This window comes from Thalia democratica, chromosome 8, assembly GCF_965202585.1.
Source record: "Thalia democratica chromosome 8, ktThaDemo2.hap1.1, whole genome shotgun sequence".
NCBI lineage: Eukaryota > Metazoa > Chordata > Thaliacea > Salpida > Salpidae > Thalia > Thalia democratica.
The window spans coordinates 57,457,354-57,471,417 of record NC_139172.1 but is presented as its reverse complement, the minus strand read 5'-3'; positions in this window follow the sequence as shown (position 1 = coordinate 57,471,417).

Genomic DNA, 14,064 nt, shown 5'->3' with positions numbered 1-14,064 from the left:
TGTAAATTTTTTTTAAACAATTTTAAGCAAAAATAAAAAAAGCGTGTCGTAGCCAATACATTAAACAACATATTTGCAAAGTTTTAACTGTTTTAGTCAAGAATTGTTTGTGTAAGAGTGCTAAAACGTATGGATTATACATTGACTAGTAAAAAGTTCAGAAGACTGTAAAATTTTTTTTAAACAATTTTAAGCAAAAATAAAAAAAGCGTGTCGTAGCCAATACATTAAACAACATGTTTGCAAAGTTTTAACTGTTTTAGTCAAGAATTGTTTGTGTAAGAGTGCTAAAACGTATGGATTATACATTGACGAAAGCAAGCATAGGTGTTTTTTAATGTAAAAAGTTCAGAAGACCGTAAAATTTTTTTTAAACAATTTTAAGCAAAAATAAAAAATGCGTGTCGTAGCCAATACATTAAACAACATATTTGCAAAGTTTTAACTGTTTTAGTCAAGAATTGTTTGTGTAAGAGTGCTAAAACGTATGGATTATACATTGACTAGTAAAAAGTTCAGAAGACTGTAAAATTTTTTTTAAACAATTTTAAGCAAAAATAAAAAAAGCGTGTCGTAGCCAATACATTAAACAACATATTTGCAAAGTTTTAACTGTTTTAGTCAAGAATTGTTTGTGTAAGAGTGCTAAAACGTATGGATTATACATTGACAGTAAAAAGTTCAGAAGACTGTAAAATTTTTTTTAAACAATTTTAAGCAAAAATAAAAAAAGCGTGTCGTAGCAAATACATTAAACAACATATTTGCAAAGTTTTAACTGTTTTAGTCAAGAATTGTTTGTGTAAGAGTGCTAAAACGTATGGATTATACATTGACGAAAGCAAGCATAGGTGTTTTATAATGTAAAAAGTTCAGAAGACTGTAAAATTTTTTCTAAACAATTTTAAGCAAAAATAAAAAAAGCGTGTCGTAGCCAATACATTAAACAACATATTTGCAAAGTTTTAACTGTTTTAGTCAAGAATTGTTTGTGTAAGAGTGCTAAAACGTATGGATTATACATTGACGAAAGCAAGCATAGGTGTTTTTTAATGTAAAAAGTTCAGAAGACCGTAAAATTTTTTCTAAACAATTTTAAGCAAAAATAAAAATGAGCGTGTCGTAGCCAATACATTAAACAACATATTTGCAAAGTTTTAACTGTTTTAGTCAAGAATTATTTGTGTAAGAGTGCTAAAACGTATGGATTATACATTGACGAAAGCAAGCATAGGTGTTTTTTAATGTAAAAAGTTCAGAAGACCGTAAAATTTTAACTAAACAATTTTAAGCAAAAATAAAAAAAGCGTGTCGTAGCCAATACATTAAAAAACATATTTGCAAAGTTTTAACTGTTTTAGTCAAGAATTGTTTGTGTAAGAGTGCTAAAATGTATGGATTATACATTGACTAGTAAAAAGTTCAGAAGACTGTAAAATTTTTTTTAAACAATTTTAAGCTAAAATAAAAAAAAGCGTGTCGTAGCCAATACATTAAACAACATATTTGCAAAGTTTTAACTGTTTTAGTCAAGAATTGTTTGTGTAAGAGTGCTAAAACGTATGGATTATACATTGACGAAAGCAAGCATAGGTGTTTTTTTAATGTAAAAAGTTCAGAAGACCGTAAAATTTTTTCTAAACAATTTTAAGCAAAAATAAAAAAAGCGTGTCGTAGCCAATACATTAAACAACATATTTGCAAAGTTTTAACTGTTTTAGTCAAGAATTGTTTGTGTAAGAGTGCTAAAACGTATGGATTATACATTGACTAGTAAAAAGTTCAGAAGACTGTAAATTTTTTTTTAAACAATTTTAAGCAAAAATAAAAAAAGCGTGTCGTAGCCAATACATTAAACAACATATTTGCAAAGTTTTAACTGTTTTAGTCAAGAATTGTTTGTGTAAGAGTGCTAAAACGTATGGATTATACATTGACGAAAGCAAGCATAGGTGTTTTTTAATGTAAAAAGTTCAGAAGACCGTAAAATTTTTTTTAAACAATTTTAAGCAAAAATAAAAAAAGCGTGTCGTAGCCAATACATTAAACAACATATTTGCAAAGTTTTAACTGTTTTAGTCAAGAATTGTTTGTGTAAGAGTGCTAAAACGTATGGATTATACATTGACGAAAGCAAGCATAGGTGTTTTTTAATGTAAACAGTTCAGAAGACCGTAAAATTTTTTCTAAACAATTTTAAGCAAAAATAAAAAAAGCGTGTCGTAGCCAATACATTAAACAACATATTTGCAAAGTTTTAACTGTTTTAGTCAAGAATTGTTTGTGTAAGAGTGCTAAAACGTATGGATTATACATTGACTAGTAAAAAGTTCAGAAGACTGTAAAATTTTTTTTAAACAATTTTAAGCAAAAATAAAAAAAGCGTGTCGTAGCCAATACATTAAACAACATATTTGCAAAGTTTTAACTGTTTTAGTCAAGAATTGTTTGTGTAAGAGTGCTAAAACGTATGGATTATACATTGACTAGTAAAAAGTTCAGAAGACTGAAAATTTTTTCTAAACAATTTTAAGCAAAAATAAAAAAAGCGTGTCGTAGCCAATACATTAAACAACATATTTGCAAAGTTTTAACTGTTTTAGTCAAGAATTGTTTGTGTAAGAGTGCTAAAACGTATGGATTATACATTGACTAGTAAAAAGTTCAGAAGACTGTAAAATTTTTTTTAAACAATTTTGAGCAAAAATAAAAAAAGCTTGTCGTAGCCAATACATTAAACAACATATTTGCAAAGTTTTAACTGTTTTAGTCAAGAATTGTTTGTGTAAGAGTGCTAAAACGTATGGATTATACATTGACGAAAGCAAGCATAGGTGTTTTTTAATGTAAAAAGTTCAGAAGACCGTAAATTTTTTTTTAAACAATTTTAAGCAAAAATAAAAAAAGCGTGTCGTAGCCAATACATTAAACAACATATTTGCAAAGTTTTAACTGTTTTAGTCAAGAATTGTTTGTGTAAGAGTGCTAAAACGTATGGATTATACATTGACTAGTAAAAAGTTCAGAAGACTGTAAAATTTTTTTTAAACAATTTTAAGCAAAAATAAAAAAAGCGTGTCGTAGCCAATACATTAAACAACATATTTGCAAAGTTTTAACTGTTTTAGTCAAGAATTGTTTGTGTAAGAGTGCTAAAACGTATGGATTATACATTGACTAGTAAAAAGTTCAGAAGACTGTAAAATTTTTTTTAAACAATTTTAAGCAAAAATAAAAAAAGCGTGTCGTAGCCAATACATTAAACAACATATTTGCAAAGTTTTGACTGTTTTAGTCAAGAATTGTTTGTGTAAGAGTGCTAAAACGTATGGATTATACATTGACGAAAGCAAGCATAGGTGTTTTTTAATGTAAAAAGTTCAGAAGACCGTAAAATTTTTTCTAAACAATTTTAAGCAAAAATAAAAAAAAGCGTGTCGTAGCCAATACATTAAACAACATATTTGCAAAGTTTTAACAGTTTTAGTCAAGAATTGTTTGTGTAAGAGTGCTAAAACGTATGGATTATACATTGACTAGTAAAAAGTTCAGAAGACTGTAAATTTTTTTTTAAACAATTTTAAGCAAAAATAAAAAAAGCGTGTCGTAGCCAATACATTAAACAACATATTTGCAAAGTTTTAACTGTTTTAGTCAAGAATTGTTTGTGTAAGAGTGCTAAAACGTATGGATTATACATTGACAGTAAAAAGTTCAGAAGACTGTAAAATTTTTTTTAAACAATTTTAAGCAAAAATAAAAAAAGCGTGTCGTAGCCAATACATTAAACAACATATTTGCAAAGTTTTAACTGTTTTAGTCAAGAATTGTTTGTGTAAGAGTGCTAAAACGTATGGATTATACATTGACGAAAGCAAGCATAGGTGTTTTTTAATGTAAAAAGTTCAAAAGACTGTAAAATTTTTTCTAAACAATTTTAAGCAAAAATAAAAAGAGCGTGTCGTAGCCAATACATTAAACAACATATTTGCAAAGTTTTAACTGTTTTAGTCAAGAATTGTTTGTGTAAGAGTGCTAAAACGTATGGATTATACATTGACGAAAGCAAGCATAGGTGTTTTTTAATGTAAAAAGTTCAGAAGACTGTAAAATTTTTTCTAAACAATTTTAAGCAAAAATAAAAAAAGCGTGTCGTAGCCAATACATTAAACAACATATTTGCAAAGTTTTAACTGTTTTAGTCAAGAATTGTTTGTGTAAGAGTGCTAAAACGTATGGATTATACATTGACGAAAGCAAGCATAGGTGTTTTCTAAATGTAAAAAGTTCAGAAGACCGTAAAATTTTTTCTAAACAATTTTAAGCAAAAATAAAAAAAGCGTGTCGTAGCCAATACATTAAACAACATATTTGCAAAGTTTTAACTGTTTTAGTCAAGAATTGTTTATGTACAAGTGCTAAAACGTATGGATTATACATTGACTAGTAAAAAGTTCAGAAGACTGTAAAATTATTTTTAAACAATTTTAAGCAAAAATAAAAAAAGCGTGTCGTAGCCAATACATTAAACAACATATTTGCAAAGTTTTAACTGTTTTAGTCAAGAATTGTTTGTGTAAGAGTGCTAAAACGTATGGATTATACATTGACTAGTAAAAAGTTCAGAAGACTGTAAAATTTTTTTTAAACAATTTTAAGCAAAAATAAAAAAAAAGCGTGTCGTAGCCAATACATTAAACAACATATTTGCAAAGTTTTAACTGTTGTAGTCAAGAATTGTTTGTGTAAGAGTGCTAAAACGTATGGGTTATACATTGACTAGTAAAAAGTTCAGAAGACTGTAAAATTTTTTTAAACAATTTAAAGCAAAAATAAAAAAAGCGTGTCGTAGCCAATACATTAAACAACATATTTGCAAAGTTTTAACTGTTTTAGTCAAGAATTGTTTGTGTAAGAGTGCTAAAACGTATGGATTATACATTGACGAAAGCAAGCATAGGTGTTTTTTAATGTAAAAAGTTCAGAAGACCGTAAAATTTTTTTTAAACAATTTTAAGCAAAAATAAAAAAAGCCTGTCGTAGCCAATACATTAAACAACATATTTGCAAAGTTTTAACTGTTTTAGTCAAGAATTGTTTGTGTAAGAGTGCTAAAACGTATGGAATATACATTGACTATTAAAAAGTTCAGAAGACTGTAAAATTTTTTTTAAACAATTTTAAGCAAAAATAAAAAAAGCGTGTCGTAGCCAATACATTAAACAACATATTTGCAAAGTTTTAACTGTTTTAGTCAAGAATTGTTTGTGTAAGAGTGCTAAAACGTATGGATTATACATTGACTAGTAAAAAGTTCAGAAGACTGTAAAATTTTTTTTAAACAATTTTAAGCAAAAATAAAAAAAGCGTGTCGTAGCCAATACATTAAACAACATATTTGCAAAGTTTTAACTGTTTTAGTCAAGAATTGTTTGTGTAAGAGTGCTAAAACGTATGGATTATACATTGACTAGTAAAAAGTTCAGAAGACTGTAAAATTTTTTTTAAACAATTTTAAGCAAAAGAAAAAAAGCGTGTCGTAGCCAATACATTAAACAACATATTTGCAAAGTTTTGACTGTTTTAGTCAAGAATTGTTTGTGTAAGAGTGCTAAAACGTATGGATTATACATTGACGAAAGCAAGCATAGGTGTTTTTTAATGTAAAAAGTTCAGAAGATCGTAAAATTTTTTCTAAACAATTTTAAGCAAAAATAAAAAAAAGCGTGTCGTAGCCAATACATTAAACAACATATTTGCAAAGTTTTAACTGTTTTAGTCAAGAATTGTTTGTGTAAGAGTGCTAAAACGTATGGATTATACATTGACTAGTAAAAAGTTCAGAAGACTGTAAATTTTTTTTTAAACAATTTTAAGCAAAAATAAAAAAAGCGTGTCGTAGCCAATACATTAAACAACATATTTGCAAAGTTTTGACTGTTTTAGTCAAGAATTGTTTGTGTAAGAGTGCTAAAACGTATGGATTATACATTGACGAAAGCAAGCATAGGTGTTTTTTAATGTAAAAAGTTCAGAAGACCGTAAAATTTTTTCTAAACAATTTTAAGCAAAAATAAAAAAAAGCGTGTCGTAGCCAATACATTAAACAACATATTTGCAAAGTTTTAACTGTTTTAGTCAAGAATTGTTTGTGTAAGAGTGCTAAAACGTATGGATTATACATTGACTAGTAAAAAGTTCAGAAGACTGTAAATTTTTTTTTAAACAATTTTAAGCAAAAATAAAAAAAGCGTGTCGTAGCCAATACATTAAACAACATATTTGCAAAGTTTTAACTGTTTTAGTCAAGAATTGTTTGTGTAAGAGTGCTAAAACGTATGGATTATACATTGACAGTAAAAAGTTCAGAAGACTGTAAAATTTTTTTTAAACAATTTTAAGCAAAAATAAAAAAAGCGTGTCGTAGCCAATACATTAAACAACATATTTGCAAAGTTTTAACTGTTTTAGTCAAGAATTGTTTGTGTAAGAGTGCTAAAACGTATGGATTATACATTGACGAAAGCAAGCATAGGTGTTTTTTAATGTAAAAAGTTCAAAAGACTGTAAAATTTTTTCTAAACAATTTTAAGCAAAAATAAAAAAAGCGTGTCGTAGCCAATACATTAAACAACATATTTGCAAAGTTTTAACTGTTTTAGTCAAGAATTGTTTGTGTAAGAGTGCTAAAACGTATGGATTATACATTGACGAAAGCAAGCATAGGTGTTTTTTAATGTAAAAAGTTCAGAAGACTGTAAAATTTTTTCTAAACAATTTTAAGCAAAAATAAAAAAAGCGTGTCGTAGCCAATACATTAAACAACATATTTGCAAAGTTTTAACTGTTTTAGTCAAGAATTGTTTGTGTAAGAGTGCTAAAACGTATGGATTATACATTGACGAAAGCAAGCATAGGTGTTTTCTAAATGTAAAAAGTTCAGAAGACCGTAAAATTTTTTCTAAACAATTTTAAGCAAAAATAAAAAAAGCGTGTCGTAGCCAATACATTAAACAACATATTTGCAAAGTTTTAACTGTTTTAGTCAAGAATTGTTTATGTACAAGTGCTAAAACGTATGGATTATACATTGACTAGTAAAAAGTTCAGAAGACTGTAAAATTATTTTTAAACAATTTTAAGCAAAAATAAAAAAAGCGTGTCGTAGCCAATACATTAAACAACATATTTGCAAAGTTTTAACTGTTTTAGTCAAGAATTGTTTGTGTAAGAGTGCTAAAACGTATGGATTATACATTGACTAGTAAAAAGTTCAGAAGACTGTAAAATTTTTTTTAAACAATTTTAAGCAAAAATAAAAAAAAAGCGTGTCGTAGCCTATACATTAAACAACATATTTGCAAAGTTTTAACTGTTGTAGTCAAGAATTGTTTGTGTAAGAGTGCTAAAACGTATGGGTTATACATTGACTAGTAAAAAGTTCAGAAGACTGTAAAATTTTTTTAAACAATTTAAAGCAAAAATAAAAAAAGCGTGTCGTAGCCAATACATTAAACAACATATTTGCAAAGTTTTAACTGTTTTAGTCAAGAATTGTTTGTGTAAGAGTGCTAAAACGTATGGATTATACATTGACGAAAGCAAGCATAGGTGTTTTTTAATGTAAAAAGTTCAGAAGACCGTAAAATTTTTTTTAAACAATTTTAAGCAAAAATAAAAAAAGCCTGTCGTAGCCAATACATTAAACAACATATTTGCAAAGTTTTAACTGTTTTAGTCAAGAATTGTTTGTGTAAGAGTGCTAAAACGTATGGAATATACATTGACTATTAAAAAGTTCAGAAGACTGTAAAATTTTTTTTAAACAATTTTAAGCAAAAATAAAAAAAGCGTGTCGTAGCCAATACATTAAACAACATATTTGCAAAGTTTTAACTGTTTTAGTCAAGAATTGTTTGTGTAAGAGTGCTAAAACGTATGGATTATACATTGACTAGTAAAAAGTTCAGAAGACTGTAAAATTTTTTTTAAACAATTTTAAGCAAAAATAAAAAAAGCGTGTCGTAGCCAATACATTAAACAACATATTTGCAAAGTTTTAACTGTTTTAGTCAAGAATTGTTTGTGTAAGAGTGCTAAAACGTATGGATTATACATTGACTAGTAAAAAGTTCAGAAGACTGTAAAATTTTTTTTAAACAATTTTAAGCAAAAGAAAAAAAGCGTGTCGTAGCCAATACATTAAACAACATATTTGCAAAGTTTTAACTGTTTTAGTCAAGAATTGTTTGTGTAAGAGTGCTAAAACGTATGGATTATACATTGACGAAAGCAAGCATAGGTGTTTTTTATTGTAAAAAGTTCAGAAGACCGTAAAATTTTTTTTAAACAATTTTAAGCAAAAATAAAAAAAGCGTGTCGTAGCCAATACATTAAACAACATATTTGCAAAGTTTTAACTGTTTTAGTCAAGAATTGTTTGTGTAAGAGTGCTAAAACGTATGGATTATACATTGACGAAAGCAAGCATAGGTGTTTTTTAATGTAAAAAGTTAAGAAGACCGTAAAATGTTTTCTAAACAATTTTAAGCAAAAATAAAAAAAGCGCGTCGTAGCCAATACATTAAACAACATATTTGCGAAGTTTTAACTGTTTTAGTCGAGAATTGTTTGTGTAAGAGTGCTAAAACGTATGGATTATACATTGACTAGTAAAAAGTTCAGAAGACTGTAAAATTTTTTTTAAACAATTTTAAGCAAAAATAAAAAAAGCGTGTCGTAGCCAATACATTAAACAACATATTTGCAAAGTTTTAACTGTTTTAGTCAAGAATTGTTTGTGTAAGAGTGCTAAAACGTATGGATTATACATTGACTAGTAAAAAGTTCAGAAGACTGTAAAATTTTTTTTAAACAATTTTAAGCAAAAATAAAAAAAGCGTGTCGTAGTAAATACATTAAACAACATATTTGCAAAGTTTTAACTGTTTCAGTCAAGAATTGTTTGTGTAAGAGTGCTAAAACGTATGGATTATACATTGACGAAAGCAAGCATAGGTGTTTTTTAATGTAAAAAGTTCAGAAGACTGTAAAATTTTTTCTAAACAATTTTAAGCAAAAATAAAAAAAGCGTGTCGTAGCCAATACATTAAACAACATATTTGCAAAGTTTTAACTGTTTTAGTCAAGAATTGTTTGTGTAAGAGTGCTAAAACGTATGGATTATACATTGACGAAAGCAAGCATAGGTGTTTTCTAAATGTAAAAAGTTCAGAAGACCGTAAAATTTTTTCTAAACAATTTTAAGCAAAAATAAAAAAAGCGTGTCGTAGCCAATACATTAAACAACATATTTGCAAAGTTTTAACTGTTTTAGTCAAGAATTGTTTATGTACAAGTGCTAAAACGTATGGATTATACATTGACTAGTAAAAAGTTCAGAAGACTGTAAAATTATTTTTAAACAATTTTAAGCAAAAATAAAAAAAGCGTGTCGTAGCCAATACATTAAACAACATATTTGCAAAGTTTTAACTGTTTTAGTCAAGAATTGTTTGTGTAAGAGTGCTAAAACGTATGGATTATACATTGACTAGTAAAAAGTTCAGAAGACTGTAAAATTTTTTTTAAACAATTTTAAGCAAAAATAAAAAAAAAGCGTGTCGTAGCCAATACATTAAACAACATATTTGCAAAGTTTTAACTGTTGTAGTCAAGAATTGTTTGTGTAAGAGTGCTAAAACGTATGGGTTATACATTGACTAGTAAAAAGTTCAGAAGACTGTAAAATTTTTTTAAACAATTTAAAGCAAAAATAAAAAAAGCGTGTCGTAGCCAATACATTAAACAACATATTTGCAAAGTTTTAACTGTTTTAGTCAAGAATTATTTGTGTAAGAGTGCTAAAACGTATGGATTATACATTGACGAAAGCAAGCATAGGTGTTTTTTAATGTAAAAAGTTCAGAAGACCGTAAAATTTTAACTAAACAATTTTAAGCAAAAATAAAAAAAGCCTGTCGTAGCCAATACATTAAACAACATATTTGCAAAGTTTTAACTGTTTTAGTCAAGAATTGTTTGTGTAAGAGTGCTAAAACGTATGGAATATACATTGACTATTAAAAAGTTCAGAAGACTGTAAAATTTTTTTTAAACAATTTTAAGCAAAAATAAAAAAAGCGTGTCGTAGCCAATACATTAAACAACATATTTGCAAAGTTTTAACTGTTTTAGTCAAGAATTGTTTGTGTAAGAGTGCTAAAACGTATGGATTATACATTGACTAGTAAAAAGTTCAGAAGACTGTAAAATTTTTTTTAAACAATTTTAAGCAAAAATAAAAAAAGCGTGTCGTAGCCAATACATTAAACAACATATTTGCAAAGTTTTAACTGTTTTAGTCAAGAATTGTTTGTGTAAGAGTGCTAAAACGTATGGATTATACATTGACTAGTAAAAAGTTCAGAAGACTGTAAAATTTTTTTTAAACAATTTTAAGCAAAAATAAAAAAAGCGTGTCGTAGCCAATACATTAAACAACATATTTGCAAAGTTTTGACTGTTTTAGTCAAGAATTGTTTGTGTAAGAGTGCTAAAACGTATGGATTATACATTGACAAAAGCAAGCATAGGTGTTTTTTATTGTAAAAAGTTCAGAAGACCGTAAAATTTTTTTTAAACAATTTTAAGCAAAAATAAAAAAAGCGTGTCGTAGCCAATACATTAAACAACATATTTGCAAAGTTTTAACTGTTTTAGTCAAGAATTGTTTGTGTAAGAGTGCTAAAACGTATGGATTATACATTGACGAAAGCAAGCATAGGTGTTTTTTAATGTAAAAAGTTAAGAAGACCGTAAAATTTTTTCTAAACAATTTTAAACAAAAATAAAAAAAGCGCGTCGTAGCCAATACATTAAACAACATATTTGCGAAGTTTTAACTGTTTTAGTCGAGAATTGTTTGTGTAAGAGTGCTAAAACGTATGGATTATACATTGACTAGTAAAAAGTTCAGAAGACTGTAAAATTTTTTTTAAACAATTTTAAGCAAAAATAAAAAAAGCGTGTCGTAGCCAATACATTAAACAACATATTTGCAAAGTTTTAACTGTTTTAGTCAAGAATTGTTTGTGTAAGAGTGCTAAAACGTATGGATTATACATTGACTAGTAAAAAGTTCAGAAGACTGTAAAATTTTTTTTAAACAATTTTAAGCAAAAATAAAAAAAGCGTGTCGTAGTAAATACATTAAACAACATATTTGCAAAGTTTTAACTGTTTCAGTCAAGAATTGTTTGTGTAAGAGTGCTAAAACGTATGGATTATACATTGACGAAAGCAAGCATAGGTGTTTTTTAATGTAAAAAGTTCAGAAGACCGTAAAATTTTTTCTAAACAATTTTAAGCAAAAATAAAAAAAAGCGTGTCGTAGCCAATACATTAAACAACATATTTGCGAAGTTTTAACTGTTTTAGTCAAGAATTGTTTGTGTAAGAGTGCTAAAACGTATGGATTATACATTGACTAGTAAAAAGTTCAGAAGACTGTAAAATTTTTTTTAAACAATTTTAAGCAAAAATAAAAAAAGCGTGTCGTAGCCAATACATTAAACAACATATTTGCAAAGTTTTAACTGTTTTAGTCAAGAATTGTTTGTGTAAGAGTGCTAAAACGTATGGATTATACATTGACTAGTAAAAAGTTCAGAAGACTGTAAAATTTTTTTTAAACAATTTTAAGCAAAAATAAAAAAAGCGTGTCGTAGCCAATACATTAAACAACATATTTGCAAAGTTTTGACTGTTTTAGTCAAGAATTGTTTGTGTAAGAGTGCTAAAACGTATGGATTATACATTGACGAAAGCAAGCATAGGTGTTTTTTAATATAAAAAGTTCAGAAGACCGTAAAATTTTTTCTAAACAATTTTAAGCAAAAATAAAAAAAGCGTGTCGTAGCCAATACATTAAACAACATATTTGCAAAGTTTTAACTGTTTTAGTCAAGAATTGTTTGTGTAAGAGTGCTAAAACGTATGGATTATACATTGACTAGTAAAAAGTTCAGAAGACTGTAAATTTTTTTTTAAACAATTTTAAGCAAAAATAAAAAAAGCGTGTCGTAGCCAATACATTAAACAACATATTTGCAAAGTTTTAACTGTTTTAGTCAAGAATTGTTTGTGTAAGAGTGCTAAAACGTATGGATTATACATTGACTAGTAAAAAGTTCAGAAGACTGTAAAATTTTTTTTAAACAATTTTAAGCAAAAATAAAAAAAGCGTGTCGTAGCCAATACATTAAACAACATGTTTGCAAAGTTTTAACTGTTTTAGTCAAGAATTGTTTGTGTAAGAGTGCTAAAACGTATGGATTATACATTGACGAAAGCAAGCATAGGTGTTTTTTAATGTAAAAAGTTCAGAAGACCGTAAAATTTTTTTTAAACAATTTTAAGCAAAAATAAAAAAAGCGTGTCGTAGCCAATACATTAAACAACATATTTGCAAAGTTTTAACTGTTTTAGTCAAGAATTGTTTGTGGAAGAGTGCTAAAACGTATGGATTATACATTGACTAGTAAAAAGTTCAGAAGACTGTAAAATTTTTTTTAAACAATTTTAAGCAAAAATAAAAAAAGCGTGTCGTAGCCAATACATTAAACAACATATTTGCAAAGTTTTAACTGTTTTAGTCAAGAATTGTTTGTGTAAGAGTGCTAAAACGTATGGATTATACATTGACAGTAAAAAGTTCAGAAGACTGTAAAATTTTTTTTAAACAATTTTAAGCAAAAATAAAAAAAGCGTGTCGTAGCCAATACATTAAACAACATATTTGCAAAGTTTTAACTGTTTTAGTCAAGAATTGTTTGTGTAAGAGTGCTAAAACGTATGGATTATACATTGACGAAAGCAAGCATAGGTGTTTTATAATGTAAAAAGTTCAGAAGACTGTAAAATTTTTTCTAAACAATTTTAAGCAAAAATAAAAAAAAGCGTGTCGTAGCCAATACATTAAACAACATATTTGCAAAGTTTTAACTGTTTTAGTCAAGAATTGTTTGTGTAAGAGTGCTAAAACGTATGGATTATACATTGACGAAAGCAAGAATAGGTGTTTTTTAATGTAAAAAGTTCAGAAGACCGTAAAATTTTTTTTAAACAATTTTAAGCAAAAATAAAAAAAGCGTGTCGTAGCCAATACATTAAACAACATATTTGCAAAGTTTTAACTGTTTTAGTCAAGAATTGTTTGTGTAAGAGTGCTAAAACGTATGGATTATACATTTACGAAAGCAAGCATAGGTGTTTTTTAATGTAAAAAGTTCAGAAGACCGTAAAATTTTTTCTAAACAATTTTAAGCAAAAATAAAAAAAAGCGTGTCGTAGCCAATACATTAAACAACATATTTGCAAAGTTTTAACTGTTTTAGTCAAGAATTATTTGTGTAAGAGTGCTAAAACGTATGGATTATACATTGACGAAAGCAAGCATAGGTGTTTTTTAATGTAAAAAGTTCAGAAGACCGTAAAATTTTAACTAAACAATTTTAAGCAAAAATAAAAAAAGCGTGTCGTAGCCAATACATTAAAAAACATATTTGCAAAGTTTTAACTGTTTTAGTCAAGAATTGTTTGTGTAAGAGTGCTAAAATGTATGGATTATACATTGACTAGTAAAAAGTTCAGAAAACTGTAAAATTTTTTTTAAACAATTTTAAGCTAAAATAAAAAAAGCGTGTCGTAGCCAATACATTAAACAACATATTTGCAAAGTTTTAACTGTTTTAGTCAAGAATTGTTTGTGTAAGAGTGCTAAAACGTATGGATTATACATTGACGAAAGCAAGCATAGGTGTTTTTTTAATGTAAAAAGTTCAGAAGACCGTAAAATTTTTTCTAAACAATTTTAAGCAAAAATAAAAAAAGCGTGTCGTAGCCAATACATTAAACAACATATTTGCAAAGTTTTAACTGTTTTAGTCAAGAATTGTTTGTGTAAGAGTGCTAAAACGTATGGATTATACATTGACTAGTAAAAAGTTCAGAAGACTGTAAATTTTTTTTTAAACAATTTTAAGCAAAAATAAAAAAAGCGTG